General features: G+C 44.0%; 2 long non-coding RNA genes across 2 annotated transcripts in view; one reads left to right on the forward strand and one right to left on the reverse strand.

The window, feature by feature from the left end:
- LOC308467807 overlaps window positions 1–8,067 on the forward strand; it is a 44,747-nt gene extending 36,680 nt beyond the window's left edge. The window contains exon 3 of the long non-coding RNA XR_013981301.1: window positions 7,864–8,067. This is a non-coding gene — a long non-coding RNA (uncharacterized lncRNA). The remainder of the gene's footprint in view (window positions 1–7,863) is intronic.
- LOC308467815 overlaps window positions 1–14,748 on the reverse strand; it is a 728,761-nt gene that overhangs the window by 367,612 nt on the left and 346,401 nt on the right. The window lies entirely within an intron of this gene.

Genomic DNA, 14,748 nt, shown 5'->3' on the forward strand with positions numbered 1-14,748 from the left:
TCTGCATTTAACTCACTTTGTAAATAAGTCTTTCCTTGTGTGAAAAATAAAATTGCCTGCAAGTCCTTTTCTTCCCCTTGCAACCCTAATGTTTCTCTGTCTCTGTCTGTCTGTCTGTCTCTCTCTCTCTCCCTCTCCTTAAAAAGAAACGCCTGAGTTCCTCTTTGCTTTGAAAACAGCTCAAATTAACTGTTGCTGTTTAGACTTTCAAGTGGGAGCAGCTGCTTAGTTTTGTTTTGTCTCAGTCACCCTTGGTGTAACTCAAAATCTGAATTGCACGAAGCATGATCTAACTAATTAAGTCTGCTTAAGTGTACTATACAAAAAGCTATTACCAGCTGCAAACTTTGGAGGAGTTTTTTCACCATGCCCAGCTTTTTCCTCTCCTCTGTCTCATTCTTCTGGCATACACATTTTAATACTTATCTAACCCTGAAAAAGAGTTCCGGGGAGTGCCAAGACTTGCTGACTACATTCTGACATTTCAGCTTCTTCTAACAACAAGAAAAAAACTAATTAAAGTTGTAATGAATATAAGAAGAGCCTGATGAATCAAGCCAAAGGGGGCCCACCTAGTCCAACATCCTGTTCTCACAGTTAGTTGTGTGAAACCCATCAGCAGGACCCGAGCACAAGAGCCCCCTACCAGTGGCGGAGCGGAGAGCAGGCGGGGGTGGGGCTGGCATGCGCCACCCGCAGCGGTGTGGTACGGCCAGTGCAGGCGGGGGGGGGGCAGGTGCGATGGCACCCTGCCGGGATCGCGCTGCCGGGGGCGGTGCGCTCCCCCCCCACTCCTCGTCCTCCACCAGTGCCCCCTACCCTCCTGTAGTTTCCAGCAACTGGTATTCAGAAGCATTACTTCCTCCCAACTGTGGAGACAGATCATAGTCATCATGGCTAGGAGCCATTGATAGCCTTCTCCATGAATTTATCTAATCCTTCTTTTAAAGTCATCCAGGTTGGTGGCAACCACTGCCTCCTGTGAGAGCAAGTTCAATAGTTTAACTATGTGCTGCATGAAGAAGACCTTTCTTTTATTTGTCCTAAATCTTCAAGCATTCAGCTTCATTGGAAGTCCATGAATTCTAGTGTTATCAGAGAGGTAGGAAAACTTTTTTCCATGTCATGCAAACATTTATAAACTCCTACCATGTCACCCCTTACTCGCCTTTTCTTTAAACCAAGAAGTCCCAAACATTGCAACCTTTCTTCATAGGGGAGTCACTCTATTCTTTTCATCATTTTGGTGGCCCTTTTCTGAAGGTTTCCAAACTTTACAATATCATTTTTGAGGTGAAGCAACCAGAGCTGTGCACAGTACAGTGGTACCTTGGTTTAAGAACAGCTTAATTTATGAACAGCTTGATTAAGAATGCTGCAAACCCAGAAGTAGGTGTTTTGGTTTGTGAACTTTGCTTTGGAAGTAGAACATGTTCCGCTTCCTGTTGAGTGTAAATTGAGTCCCCTGCTGCTATGGGAAAGCATGCCTTGGTTTAAGAACGGACTTCCGGAATGGATTAAGTTCGTAAACCAGGGTACCACTGTATTCGGAATGTGGTTGCTCCATAGATTTGTATTGGTGTGCTTGGAATTTTTTTTTCTCTTAATGGACTAACGCTATGCCCTTGTTATTTTAACAATTTTCAAAGAGGTAGCCATGTTACTCTGTTGCAGCCTAAGCAACTAATTTCTTGGTCTTTAGGTGCCACTGGGCTTTCTGGGTTACTGCAGTTTTCTGTTTTTCTTTTGTCTGCCACCTCTTTGCCTTTCTGTTGTATTGCTTCCTTTCCTGTTTGGTTTAATGCTTAAGCGTCTTTTCAGTATTTTGTCTGGCCAGTTAGCCTGACTCATAAAACAGTTTGTTCTTCTTTGCCTGGATCTTCCAGGATCTTGGCTATATATCTTTTCTAAAACCTTGCACAGTTATTGAGAGTCCAAACGTGTGTTTGAAGACTGTGATTGAATTACAAGATGACCAGGGATATGTTTGTGTGGCTGCTGAATAGACTCCATGTAAGTAAAGTACACACCACCATTTGCCAGTGCTGAGCTCCATTCTGTCTTGACCCTTCCATTTGCAGCATTTTTGTGTTGGCACAGCTTTTAAATTTCATGTCTTATTTAAAAATGTCTTCTCTGCCTTTGAAATTGTTACAAAGGAAGCTGTCTTGTAGATAATTAGACCACTGGTCAATATAGCTCAGTATTGAGTCTCTCCCAGCCCTGCCTGGAGATGCCTGGGATTGAACCTGGGACCTTGTGCATGCAAATCAGGTGCTCTGAGCTGCAGCCCTTCCCCTTACAGCCCCTGCTGGGAATCTGAGGTGAGAGACCCACATAGCCCATAGTTGCCCCCAGTTCCAGTCACCACCACACAGAGGCAGCTGAAGGTCCAAAAAGTTTACTGATGCAGACGACATTACAGTTCTGGACAGTGCTATATACATACAGCTTGTAGGCTTTCCAGATACTATTGATGCCAAACTTCTGAGCATCGGAATTTCCCCAGCGGACTCCTTAAAGATGAACTTACGCTCAGCCAAAAGACTTATTGAGCAAAGATTAGCAGACATTGAAAATCAACACAACCTCGCCGGGGGTGGGGGTGTCTGCTCCCCCAGGTATCACGGAATAACCCCACCACTTGGCCTTCCATCATACATGTCATCTCTTTCATCTGTACCACACCGACTTGCATTTATTCGTGCAAGGTTCAATGTCCTTCCATCGAACCTGCTGAGCCACAGATTTTCCAAGGGTTTGGTGTCTCCGCTATGCGTGTGTGACGGGAAAACTGTTGATTCTCTCCCACATATAATGTTCAACTGTCCCCTACATAGCATAGCCAGGACTAAATTCCTGGGCCCTGCTTTACTGCGCTTGGTTGGCAGGCCTGCTGAGTCACATGCCGCACTACTTTTGCAGGATACAGATCCTTCTGTAACTCTGCAGGTGGCGAGATTCCTGAATGCAGTTATCTCACACACAAAAACCACCAAAAACAACAACATCAAAAACTAATCGGACAGTTTTGAAGAGAGTGCATGTCGGATCTCGTCTTCAGTTTTCCTTTTTCTGGGATCCGTCCCTTGGAGCTCTCCGGGCCCCAAGCTGTTATCTGGCTCTGCTCAATGACCCACCCCTGCATCATGGTGTTCACCTTCTGGTGCCGAATATATCGGTCTTTATGCCTCTGTGCTTTTATGTTTGTACATACTTTATGGGCTAATAGCCGTAAATAAATAAATAAATAAAAAAATAAAATAAATAGCAACTTTAACCTGTTGCAGGATCTTAGCCAGACCCAGTTGAATATAGCAGAGCATATGCAGACTTCCAGAAGCAATCAGTTGCAGGCAGGTAGGATCCTCTTCATGGATCACTGCCTTGCCGTGGCGAAGGGGCTTGAATAACTCAGAGAAGCTATGAGCTATGCTGTGCAAGGCCACCCAAGATGGACAGGTCATAGTGGAGAGGTTTGACCAAACGTGATCCACCTGGAGCAGGAACCGGCAAGCCACTCCAGTATCCCTGCCAAGAAAACTTCATGGACAAAGACAACAGGCACATAAAAGTTATGATGCTGGAAGATGAGCGCCTCAGGTCGGAAGGCGTCCAACATGCTACTGAGGAAGAGCGGAGGACAAGTACAAGTAGATTCAGAGCTGATGAAGCGGCTGGGCCAAAGCCGAAAGGACGCTCAGTTGCGGATATGCCTGGAAGCGAAAGGAAAGTCCAATGCTGTAAAGAAAAATATTGTATAGGAATCTGGAATGTAAGAACCATGAACCAGGGTAAGTTGGATGTGGTCAAAAATGAGATGGCAAGAATAAATATTGACATCCTGGGCATCAGTGAACTAAAATGGACGGGAATGGGCGAATTCAGTTCGGATGACCATCATATCTACTACTGTGGGCAAGAATCCCGTAAAAGAAATGGAGTGGCCCTCATAGTCAACAAAAGAGTGGCAAAAGCTGTACTGGGATGCAATCTCAAAAATGATAGAATGATCTCGATACGAATCCAAGGCAGACCTTTTAACATCACAGTAATCCAAGTTTATGCACCAACCACTGGTGCTGAAGAAACTGAAATTGAGCAATTCTATGAAGACTTACAACACCTTATAGAAGTGACACCAAAGAAGGATGTTCTTCTCATTATAGGGGATTGGAATGCTAAAGTAGGGAATCAAGAGATAAAAGGAACAACTGGCAAGTTTGGCCTTGGAGATCAAAACGAAGCAGGGCAAAGGCTAATAGAGTTCTGTCAAGAGAACAAGCTGGTCATCACAAACACACTTTTCCAACAACACAAGAGACGACTCTACACATGGACATCACCAGATGGGCAGCATCGAAACCAGATTGATTATATTCTCTGCAGCCAAAGATGGAGAAGCTCTATACAGTCAGCAAAAACAAGACCTGGAGCTGACTGTGGCTCAGATCATCAGCTTCTTATAGCAAAATTCAAGCTTAAACTGAAGAAAGTAGGAAAAACCACTGGGCCGGTAAGATACAATCTAAGTCAAATCCCTTATGAATACACAGTGGAAGTGAGGAACAGGTTTAAAGATTTAGATTTGGTGGACAGAGCGCCTGAAGAACTATGGATGGAGGCTCGTAACATTATACAGGAGGCAGCAAGGAAAACCATCCCAATGAAAAGGAAATGCAAGAAAGCAAAGTGGCTGTCCAACAAGGCCTTACAAATAGAGGGAGAGAGAAGGCAAGCAAAATGCGAGGGAGATAGTGAAAGATACAGGAAATTGAATGCAGATTTCCAAAAAATAGCAAGGAGAGACAAGAGGGCCTTCTTAAACAAGCAATGCAAAGAAATAGAGGAAAGCAATAGAATGGGAAGAAGCAGAGATCTGTTCAAGAAAATTGGAGATATGAAAGGAACATTTCGTACAAAGATTACCATAATAAAAGACAAAAGTGGAAAGGACCTAACAGAAGCAGAAGACATCAAGAAGAGGTGGCAAGAATACACGGAGGAATTATACCACAAAGATATGGATGTCTCGTACACCCCAGGTAGTGTGGTTGCTGACCTTGAGCCAGACAGCCTATGGCAAGTTCTTAAAGAACTGGGAGTGCCTCATCTGTCTCCTGAGAAATCTCTATGTGGGACAAGAAGCTACAGTTAGAACTGGATATGGAACAACTGATTGGTTCAAAATTGGGAAAGGAGTACGACAAGGCTGTACATGGTCTCCCTGCTTATTTAACTTATATGCAGAATTCATCATGCGAAAGGCTGGGCTGGATGAGATTGCCGGAAGAAATATCAACAACCTCAGATATCAGGTTACATACGCTTCAGGTTACTGACTCCGCTAACCCAGAAATAGTGCTTCAGGTTAAGAACTTTGCTTCAGGATGAGAACAGAAATTGTGCTTCGGCAGTGCGGCGGCAGCAGGAGGCCCCATTAGCTAAAGTGGTGCTTCAGGTTAAGACCAGTTTCAGGTTAAGAACGGACCTCTGGAACGAATTAAGTACTTAACCCGAGGTACCACTGTACAAGGCTAAGATGCTTCCTTTCTCCCAACAGCTTCACGGGCCCAGAGTGTTCCTGATAAGCATCACCAGTCTCCTCCTCAAAATACCCAAACAGAGAGACAGTCTTTAGACAGTCAGGGATTTGAGGTTAGAGTAGGAAAAGGTTTTTGGTTGCTGCACTTCTGCATTGTTACTTGATTTAACTTTTGGCCCAGTATTTAGTTCTAGTTTTTCTGGTATACTGCTGCATTATTTCCTCTTTCTAGTCCCAGCTTTTGCCTTCTCTTTGAGAGAAGATAGAATTTAATGATTTCAAACACCCATCCCTTCATTATTTTGTTGTTCAGTCTAACTTTTGAGCTGCCATCCTGTGTTGGGGATTGGCTTAGGAACAGTTGTCTTTCATTTTTTTTTCAGTCTCTCTTTTCTCATTACAGAAGTCAGGTTAATTTTGTTTTTTGATTTCATATTGTTTCCTTTGTTCTCTGGTGATGCTCAGACAAAACTATTTTCACTTTTAAAGCTATTTTTTACTCTAATGTATTAACTGGATTAATTTTCCCTGGGCTTCCTTTGCTGGGTTGATTTAAACTTCTGCTTTGAATAGTTAGCTGTTTTTCTTTTTCTCCCTTTGGAAACCTAATATACTTTTAGGGGGGTGGTGGAGGAGGAAGGCCAGGAGCAGAATTGTCTCAGCAATAACTAATTTTGCCTGCTCTAATCAATGCATGTCACCATATGCTTTAATACAGTTTTATTTCACATTTAATTCACAGGCTAATTATTGTACTCTTCTTTTCTGTGAAGATGCTGTTCCTTAATTTTTCTTACCCCTAAATTTCATTGGGCTGTAGCCAATGTTAGTCCCACTCAGAGTAAACCCATTGAACTTTATGAACATGACTGGTGTACATTAATTTAAATGTGTCTACTCTGAGTAGAGTGAAGTCAAGTGGGCCTTAGAAAGCACTGCAAATAACAAGGCCAGTGGAAGTGATGGTATTCCAGCTGAACTATTTAACTTTTTAAATGATGATGCTGTTAAGGTGCTACACTCAATATGCCAGCAAGTTTGGAAAACTCATCAGTGACCAGAGGATTGGAGAAGATCAGTCTACATCCCAATCCCCAAGAAGGGCAGTGTCAAAGAATGCTCTAACTACCGCACAATTGCACTCATTTCACACGCTAGCAAGGTTATGCTTAAAATTCTACAAGGTAGGCTCAAGCAGTATGTGGACCGAGAACTCCCAGAAGTGCAAGCTGGATTTCGAAGGGGCAGAGGAACCAGAGACCAAATTGCAAACCTGCGCTGGATTATGGAGAAAGCTAGAGAGTTCCAGAAAGACATCTACTTCTGCTTCATTGACTATGCAAAAGCCTTTGACTGTGTTGACCACAGCAAACTATGGCAAGTTCTTAAAGAAATGGGAGTGCCTGATCACCTCATCTGTCTGCTGAGAAATCTCTATGTGGGACAAGAAGCTACAGTTAGATCTGGATATGGAACAACTGATTGGTTCAAAATTGGGAAAGGAGTACGACAAGGCTGTATATTGTCTCCCTGCTTATTTAACTTATATGCAGAATTCATCATGCGAAAGGCTGGGCTGGATGAGATTGCCGGAAGAAATATGAACAACCTCAGATATGCAGATGACACAACCTTGATGGCAGAAAGTGAGGAGGAATTAAAGAACCTTTTATTGAGGGTAAAAGAGGAGAGCGCAAAACATGGTCTGAAACTCAACATCCAAAAAACGAAGATCATGGCCACTGGTCCCATCACCTCCTGGCAAATAGAAGGGGAAGAAATGGAGGCAGTGAGAGATTTTACTTTCTTGGGCTCCATCACTGCAGATGGTGACAGCAGCCACAAAATTAAAAGACGCCTGGATACAACCTAATTATGCATAATGTACTTTTGCTTTCTTTTATCCTATATAATTCCTTGTGAGTTATACTTCTATAGCCAAGAAGCTTGAATGCAGTCATTTTTTATCTGTTGTGGTGTATATTTATATATATATATATGAAATAAATGATTCTGATTTATTCCTTCTTAAAACTGACGTGTTCTCTCTGGTTGTTGCCACTTGACCATTTAAGGCTTTTGAACAGAGATCTTCCTCAGTCTGCATCTCTATTGGAATAGCTTTTAGATCTTTTAATTATTTTATCACTTGTGTGTTTGGTGCCCTGGGTTCCTTTTGGGAGGAAGAGGGGGATATAAATTTAATAAATAATAATCTACAGATTCTGTTGTTTTCAGCTGGTGTCTTAGGACAGCAGAGTCAGTTGCTCTCTCTGTTCTAGAATTTTATAGGGTTCTCCCCCCCCCCCCCATTGCAGATCCTGTGCAAGCTTGAAATCACTCGCCTTATTACCCACTTTGAGAAATCAATGCAGGAGGAAGATGACAGTGACCTCTTCATTGTAGACAAAGATGGGGAAACGCAACTGTGCCATTATACGGATTCCAACTTTGAGGAGAACCTCAGAGTGCCATTGTTGGAAATGCTGAAGTACCCCTACCTGTTACTTCATGAACGTCTCAGTGAGTATCTGGTGGCACCTGAACATGATCCAGTTCTCCCCCTGCATTAGTGGTTCAATAAAAGCAGCTATGGAAAGTCTTCTCAGAATACAGCTGGAGGTGATACGTTGACTGGGATTTGTTTTTTTGTTTTACTATCCCCCCCCCCCCCCAAAAAAACCTATTACAAAAGGAGTATTATTTTTATTTATAGAATATATATTCTGCTGCTCATCTAGGGTTGTCACCTTTGGTTGGGCAAAATATGGGACTGGGGGGGGGGGCTAAAATTACTTTACCTGATGCAGAATGAAATGACTTCAAAGCAATCAATCAATGTTATTACGGCAAACAGCCAGCATACTAAACCAGAATTTCTGCATAATTCTCTACATAAGCAATAAAAATGTTAAATATGGGGTTTAACAATCAATATACTAATTGAATGTACTTAAAATGTGTGTTTAGAGGAATAAAATACCATAAAAGTTTAAAAGAATAGGAGTTTTAACTAAGAACTGTAGCAGTATATAACATTTTATGCAGCTGTGTAATCTTTTGCTTTCTTTGACTTATGGCTATTGCATAAAATCTAGCTACATTTCCAATGCTGGTCATACTCATAGGGAAGACCCAATGAAATTTATAGAGCTAAGTTAGCAATACACATTAATTTCAATGACTCATATCCTCCACACATGCTGAATTTCTGCCTGTCAGATGAATGGTAAATGTAGAACCCCAGCCAAAGAAAGAAAGAGAGCAACAAATTCTGTTTCTCTTCCTAACAGAGCTTTGCCTCCAACGTCCCTTTCTATATAGCTGCTAATGCCAATTCATTCACACACACACACACACACACACATATGCCTCATAGTCAGACAAGTTCATCCAACCACTAGGGTTACATCTTTTCTTGTCACATATTTGTTAAAAAGCTTTCATGTGTTATCTATAGGCATTCATAGAATCATAGAAATGTAGAGTTGGAAGGGACCCTGAGCGTCATTTAGTGCTATACCACTGTTCTTCCTCAGCTAGCAAAATGTACAGTGGTACCTCGGGTTAAGAACTTAATTCGTTCCGGAGGTCTCTTCTTAACCTGAAACTGTTCTTAACCTGAAGCACTACTTTAGCTACTTTACTGCCGCTGCGCCGCCGGCATGCGATTTCTGTTCTTATCCTGAAGTAAAGTTCTTAACCCGAGGTACTAATAATATAATAATAATAACTTATTATTTATACCCCGCCCATCTGGATGAGTTTCCCCAGCCACTCTGGGCGGCTTCCAATCAAGTGTTAAAAACAATACAGCATTAACTATTAAAAACTTCCCTAAACAGGGCTGCCTTCAGATCTCTTTTAAAGAGAAGATAGCTGCTTATTTCCTTCACATCTGAAGGGAGGGCGTTCCACAGGGCGGGCGCCAATACCGAAAAGGCCCTCTATTTGGTTCCCTGTAACCTCACTTCTCGCAATGAGGGAACCGCCAGAAGGCCCTCGGCGCTGGATCTCAGTGTCCGGGCTGAACGATGGGGGTGGAGACGCTCCTTCAGGTATACTGGACCAAGGCCGTTTAGGGCTTTAAAGGTCAGCAACAACTCTTTGAATTGTGCTTGGAAGCGTACTGGGAGCCAATGCAGATCTCTCAGGACCGGTGTTATGTGGTCCCGGCGGCCACTCCCAGTCACCAGTCTAGCTGCCGCATTCTGGATTAATTGCAGTTTCCGGGTCACCTTCAAAGGTAGCCCCACGTAGAGCGCATTGCAGTAGTCCAAGCGGGAGATAACCAGAGCATGCACCACTCTGGCGAGACAGTCCGCGGGCAGGTAGGGTCTCAGCCTGCATACCAGGTGGAGCTGGTAGACAGCCGCCCTGGACACAGAATTGACCTGCACCTCCATGGACAGCTGTGAGTCCAAAATGACTCCCAGGCTGCGCCCCTGGTCCTTCAGGGGCACAGTTACCCCATTCAGGACCAGGGAGTCCCCCCCCCCACCCGCCCCCCCCAAACAGTACTTCTGTCTTGTCAAGATTCAACCTCAATCTGTTAGCCGCCACCCATCCTGCAACCGCCTCCAGACACTCACACAGGACCTTCACTGCCTTCACTGGTTCTGATTTGAGAGAGGTAGAGCTAGGTAACATTTGCATACTGATGAACACATAGCCCAAACCCCCTGATGATCTCTCCCAGAGGCGTCATATAGATGTTAAAAAACATGGGGGAGAGGACAGAGCCCTGAGGCACCCCACAAGTGAGAGCCCAGGTTTCTGAACACTCATCCCCCAACACCACTTTCTGGACACGGGCCAGGAGGAAGGAGCAGAACCACTGTATAACAGTGCTCCCAGCTCCCAGCCCCTCTAGATGGCCCAGAAGAATGTCTTGGTTGATGGTATCAAAGTTTGCCCTGCGCCTTTGGGGGAAGCAGCCAGTGCCTGCCCGCCCACCCTGAACCCATCTCAGGGTGGTAGATTACTGCCAGTTTTTTATATTGGATCGTAGATCACAGCCTACTTGAAGATAGACATGCCTGCCCTAGGATAACCAAACTAGGTGTCTCCAGGAGAACATCTGCTATGACTTGAAGCAGCTTGGGCAGGGAATCCTTGGTGCAGCGGGGAAGTCGGTACACCAAAAGAAATCCTGTACTGCCCCTATTGCCCAACTTCCAGAACATGCACTCAGTAAACTGGGTCTTCCCAATAGGACGCCCGGTGTACACTAATGACTTCCTAAAAATCACTGCAACCCCCCCTCCCCACCCATATGACCTGGGTTGCTGTGGAAGTAAAAAATTCCTTCCTGTAGCACCTTAAAGACCAACTAAGTTAGTTCTTGGTATAAGCTTTCGTGTGCATGCACACGAAAGCTTATACCAAGAACTAACTTAGTTGGTCTTTAAGGTGCTACAGGAAGGAATTTTTTACTTTGACTATGGCAGACCAACACGGCTACCCATCTGTAACTGGGTTGCTGTGGGTAAGAGAAACCTGGTGGACAAGCAGCGAGAAGGACAGGGCCATCTGCTTCATCCAACCAAGTCAGGTTACACATGCCAGGTCAAGTCCTCCATACTGGAGTAGATAGATGGGCCTGTTAGAACACGCTTCCTGCAAAAGGATGGTTGCTTCAAGATTGCATTACTACAATGCACTCTATGTGTGACATTCCTTGCGCTTGATCCAGAAGCTGCAGTTAGTGCAGAATGGTGCATCATGGTTGCTGACAGGAATGAGACCGTGTCAGCATATAACACCTATGCTCACATACCTGCACTGGTTGCCCATTTGGTATAGAAAACACTGAACAGCTTGCAACCAGTTTACTTGAGAGATGGCCTTACCCCATATATGCCCATTTGACTGCTTCAGTCTGCAGAACTGACACCGATACAGGTGTCACATAATACTCGTTCTGCCGTTGAAGGAAATCAATCTTTTAGCATGGCAGCACCTACACTTTGGGGCTCCCTGCCTACTAACATTACTGTACTCTTTTCAGCACCTGCTAAAAGCCAAGAAGAACACCATTCCAAAAATGAGTTTGACGATTCCCTTGCCTTTGATGAAAAGAGACACTTAAACTCTTTTTTAGCCCTCCCTTACCAGTCACAGGAAGAAATCATTAGCAGAATGACTTCCTTACAATACACCCTTATTCACTTTCGGCCTCCAGAGAATCATAGAATCATAGAATCATAGAGTTGGAAGAGACCACAAGGGCCATCGAGTCCAACCCCCTGCCAAGCAGGAAACACCATCAGAGCACTCCTGACATATGGTTGTCAAGCCTCTGCTTAAAGACCTCCAAAGAAGGAGACTCCACCACACTCCTTGACAGCAAATTCCACTGTCGAACAGCTCTTACTGTCAGGAAGTTCTTCCTAATGTTTAGGTGGAATCTTCTTTCTTGTAGTTTGGATCCATTGCTCCGTGTCCGCTTCTCTGGAGCAGCAGAAAACAACCTTTCTCCCTCCTCTATGTGACATCCTTTTATATATTTGAACATGGCTATCATATCACCCCTTAACCTCCTCTTCTCCAGGCTAAACATGCCCAGCTCTCTTAGCCGTTCCTCATAAGGCATCGTTTCCAGGCCTTTGACCATTTTGGTTGCCCTCCTCTGGACACGTTCCAGTTTGTCAATGTCCTTCTTGAACCTTCTTGAAAGCTAATACAATCACGGATCAAATTATGGAAATAATGTCTAACCAACACAGAGGTAAACAAAGGGAAGAGGTGGAGAACCCCCCCCCCCATAAACAAAGATAATCAAATTGATAAGGAACACCCTCCTATCAGAGAGTATAACTATGCTGTCCCTTCAAGTTATTCTATAACCTCTGTTGAATGGCTCCAAAGAAGATTTCTTAATCTGGAAGAATTAGCTCTCCCTGACCTGAAATCAACCACCCAAATTCTAACTACTAAAAAGGAGTTCTCTAATCCTTTGATAGGAGGCGGGTCTGTGTTTGTGGACAAAGTTGGGGAATCAAATCAAATTGTAGAACTGGATTGATATAATGATTCTTGTAATGAACAGTTCAATAGAGTTTTCAGCACCCAGTGCCACACAAACCTGGGGGGGGGGGGGGACACACACACATGAAGTTCAAGCCTTGTCTGACTATGAAGTTATAACTCCAATAAGGAATTCAGCAGGCCAGCCGCACAATCAACCTGTCCTCAACAATACATGCAAGGTCTTATCATGGAATGTGGCAGGATGGTCCCCCAAGTTAGAAGATATGAATTTTAAAGAATTCTGCATAAATTTTGATATTCTCTGCCTACAAGAAACTTAATAAAAACATTCCTTCCAGTAGCACCTTAGAGACTAACTAAGTTAGTTATTGGTATGAGCTTTCGTGTGCATGCACACTTCTTCAGAACATTATCTGTTGCTGGAATTCAGAAGCTGACAAAGACTTGACCAGCAATGAACTTTTTATTGCTTCACACACAGAGATAGCCAGACACACTCCACATTAGTAAGTTGCAGGATTGAGTTTCCGACTTCTCCTTCCCTCATTTAAGCCTCCCTCCCGGCAGCCTTCTGTGACTCAGCTCTAAATTGCTTTGCCCTTTTCTCTGCTGTACCCTCTCAAGCTCTGAAGGGAAGAGGGAAAGGGGCTGGAACAGAACTGTCTTGCAGAGCAGGAGACGTAGCCCTGTCAGAGTCTGTGCCCACACTGAGCCAATGTCAGGAACTGGCTAGATAAGTAGTGGTGGCAGCCAGTTAACCAGGAGGGACCAGGGAGTGACACTGGGGAAGAAGAGGATTTTGAGCCTGGTTCAGACTGGTGGGACATGGAAGACCTATCCACGGAGGGAACTAGCAAGGAAGCATCAGAGCTGGAGAGTTTTGGGGAGGGGAGTCCTCTGATTTCCAGCAACAGACGGCGGCCAACGCCTTCGCCAAAGACAATTTGGCTGCGCCGAGGGAGTGAAGCACCAGGATGGAGCTTTTTTCAGAGAAAGATGGCCAAGTTCTACGTCAGTGCCACGACAGCTCGCTGGCGGGCCGCTTCGGACAGCATAAAACCTTGTATCACTTGATGCGGCAGGTTTTGGTTTTTTAAAAATCCTTTTTATTGGTTTTCCAATAAAAACAGCCAATCAACATATCCGGATCATAATCCAATTAAAAATAATAAACTAACATTTTAAAAAATGACCGATTATAGTCCAAATTGTAATTATTAATTTTCCCGGGCTCTCCATAGTCTGGACCTTTGAAGCATATCTCCAAATCTTTGTTCCTGCCTCTTCTCGTTGTTTCATATTTTCTGCCTTCTGATCTTAACGCTTTAAAGTTCTCTGTCCCTGGCTCTGCGATTCTCAGTCATGTCAGAATTCATATATCCTTTCATCTGTCGGATACAGCTTTATTTGTGTATATATATATTTTCCCCCTTCATGGATCACTGCCTTGCCGTGGTGAAGGGGTTTGAATAACTCAGAGAAGCTATGAGCTATGCCGTGCAAGGCCACCCAAGATGAACAGGTCATAGTGGACAGGTTTGACCAAACGTGATCCACCTGGAGCAGGAACCGGCAAGCCACTCCAGTATCCCTGCCAAGAAAACTTCGTGGACAAAGACAATAGGCACATAAAAGTTATGATGCTGGAAGATGAGCCCCTCAGGTCGGAAGGCGTCCAACATGCTACTGAGGAAGAGCGGAGGACAAGTACAAGTAGATTCAGAGCTGATGAAGCAGCTGGGCCAAAGCCGAAAGGACGCTCAGTTGCGGATATGCCTGGAAGCGAAAGGAAAGTCCAATGCTGTAAAGAAAAATATTGTATAGGAACCTGGAATGTAAGAACCATGAACCTGGGTAAGTTGGATGTGGTCAAAAATGAGATGGCAAGATATTGACATCCTGGGCATCAGTGAACTAAAAAGGACGGGAATGGGCGAATTCAGTTCGGATGACCATCATATCTACTACTGTGGGCAAGAATCCTGTAAAAGAAATGGAGTGGCCCTCATAGTCAACAAAAGAGTGGCAAAAGCTGTACTGGGATGCAATCTCAAAAATGATAGAATGCTCTCGATACGAATCCAAGGCAGACCTTTTAACATCACAGGAATCCAAGTTTATGCACCAACTACTGGTGCTGAAGAAACTGAAATTGAGCAATTCTATGAAGACTTACAACACCTTATAGAAGTGACACCAAAGAAGGATGT

Source organism: Podarcis pityusensis (assembly GCF_964106645.2).
Source record: "Podarcis pityusensis genome assembly, chromosome: W".
NCBI classification, from domain to species: domain Eukaryota; kingdom Metazoa; phylum Chordata; class Lepidosauria; order Squamata; family Lacertidae; genus Podarcis; species Podarcis pityusensis.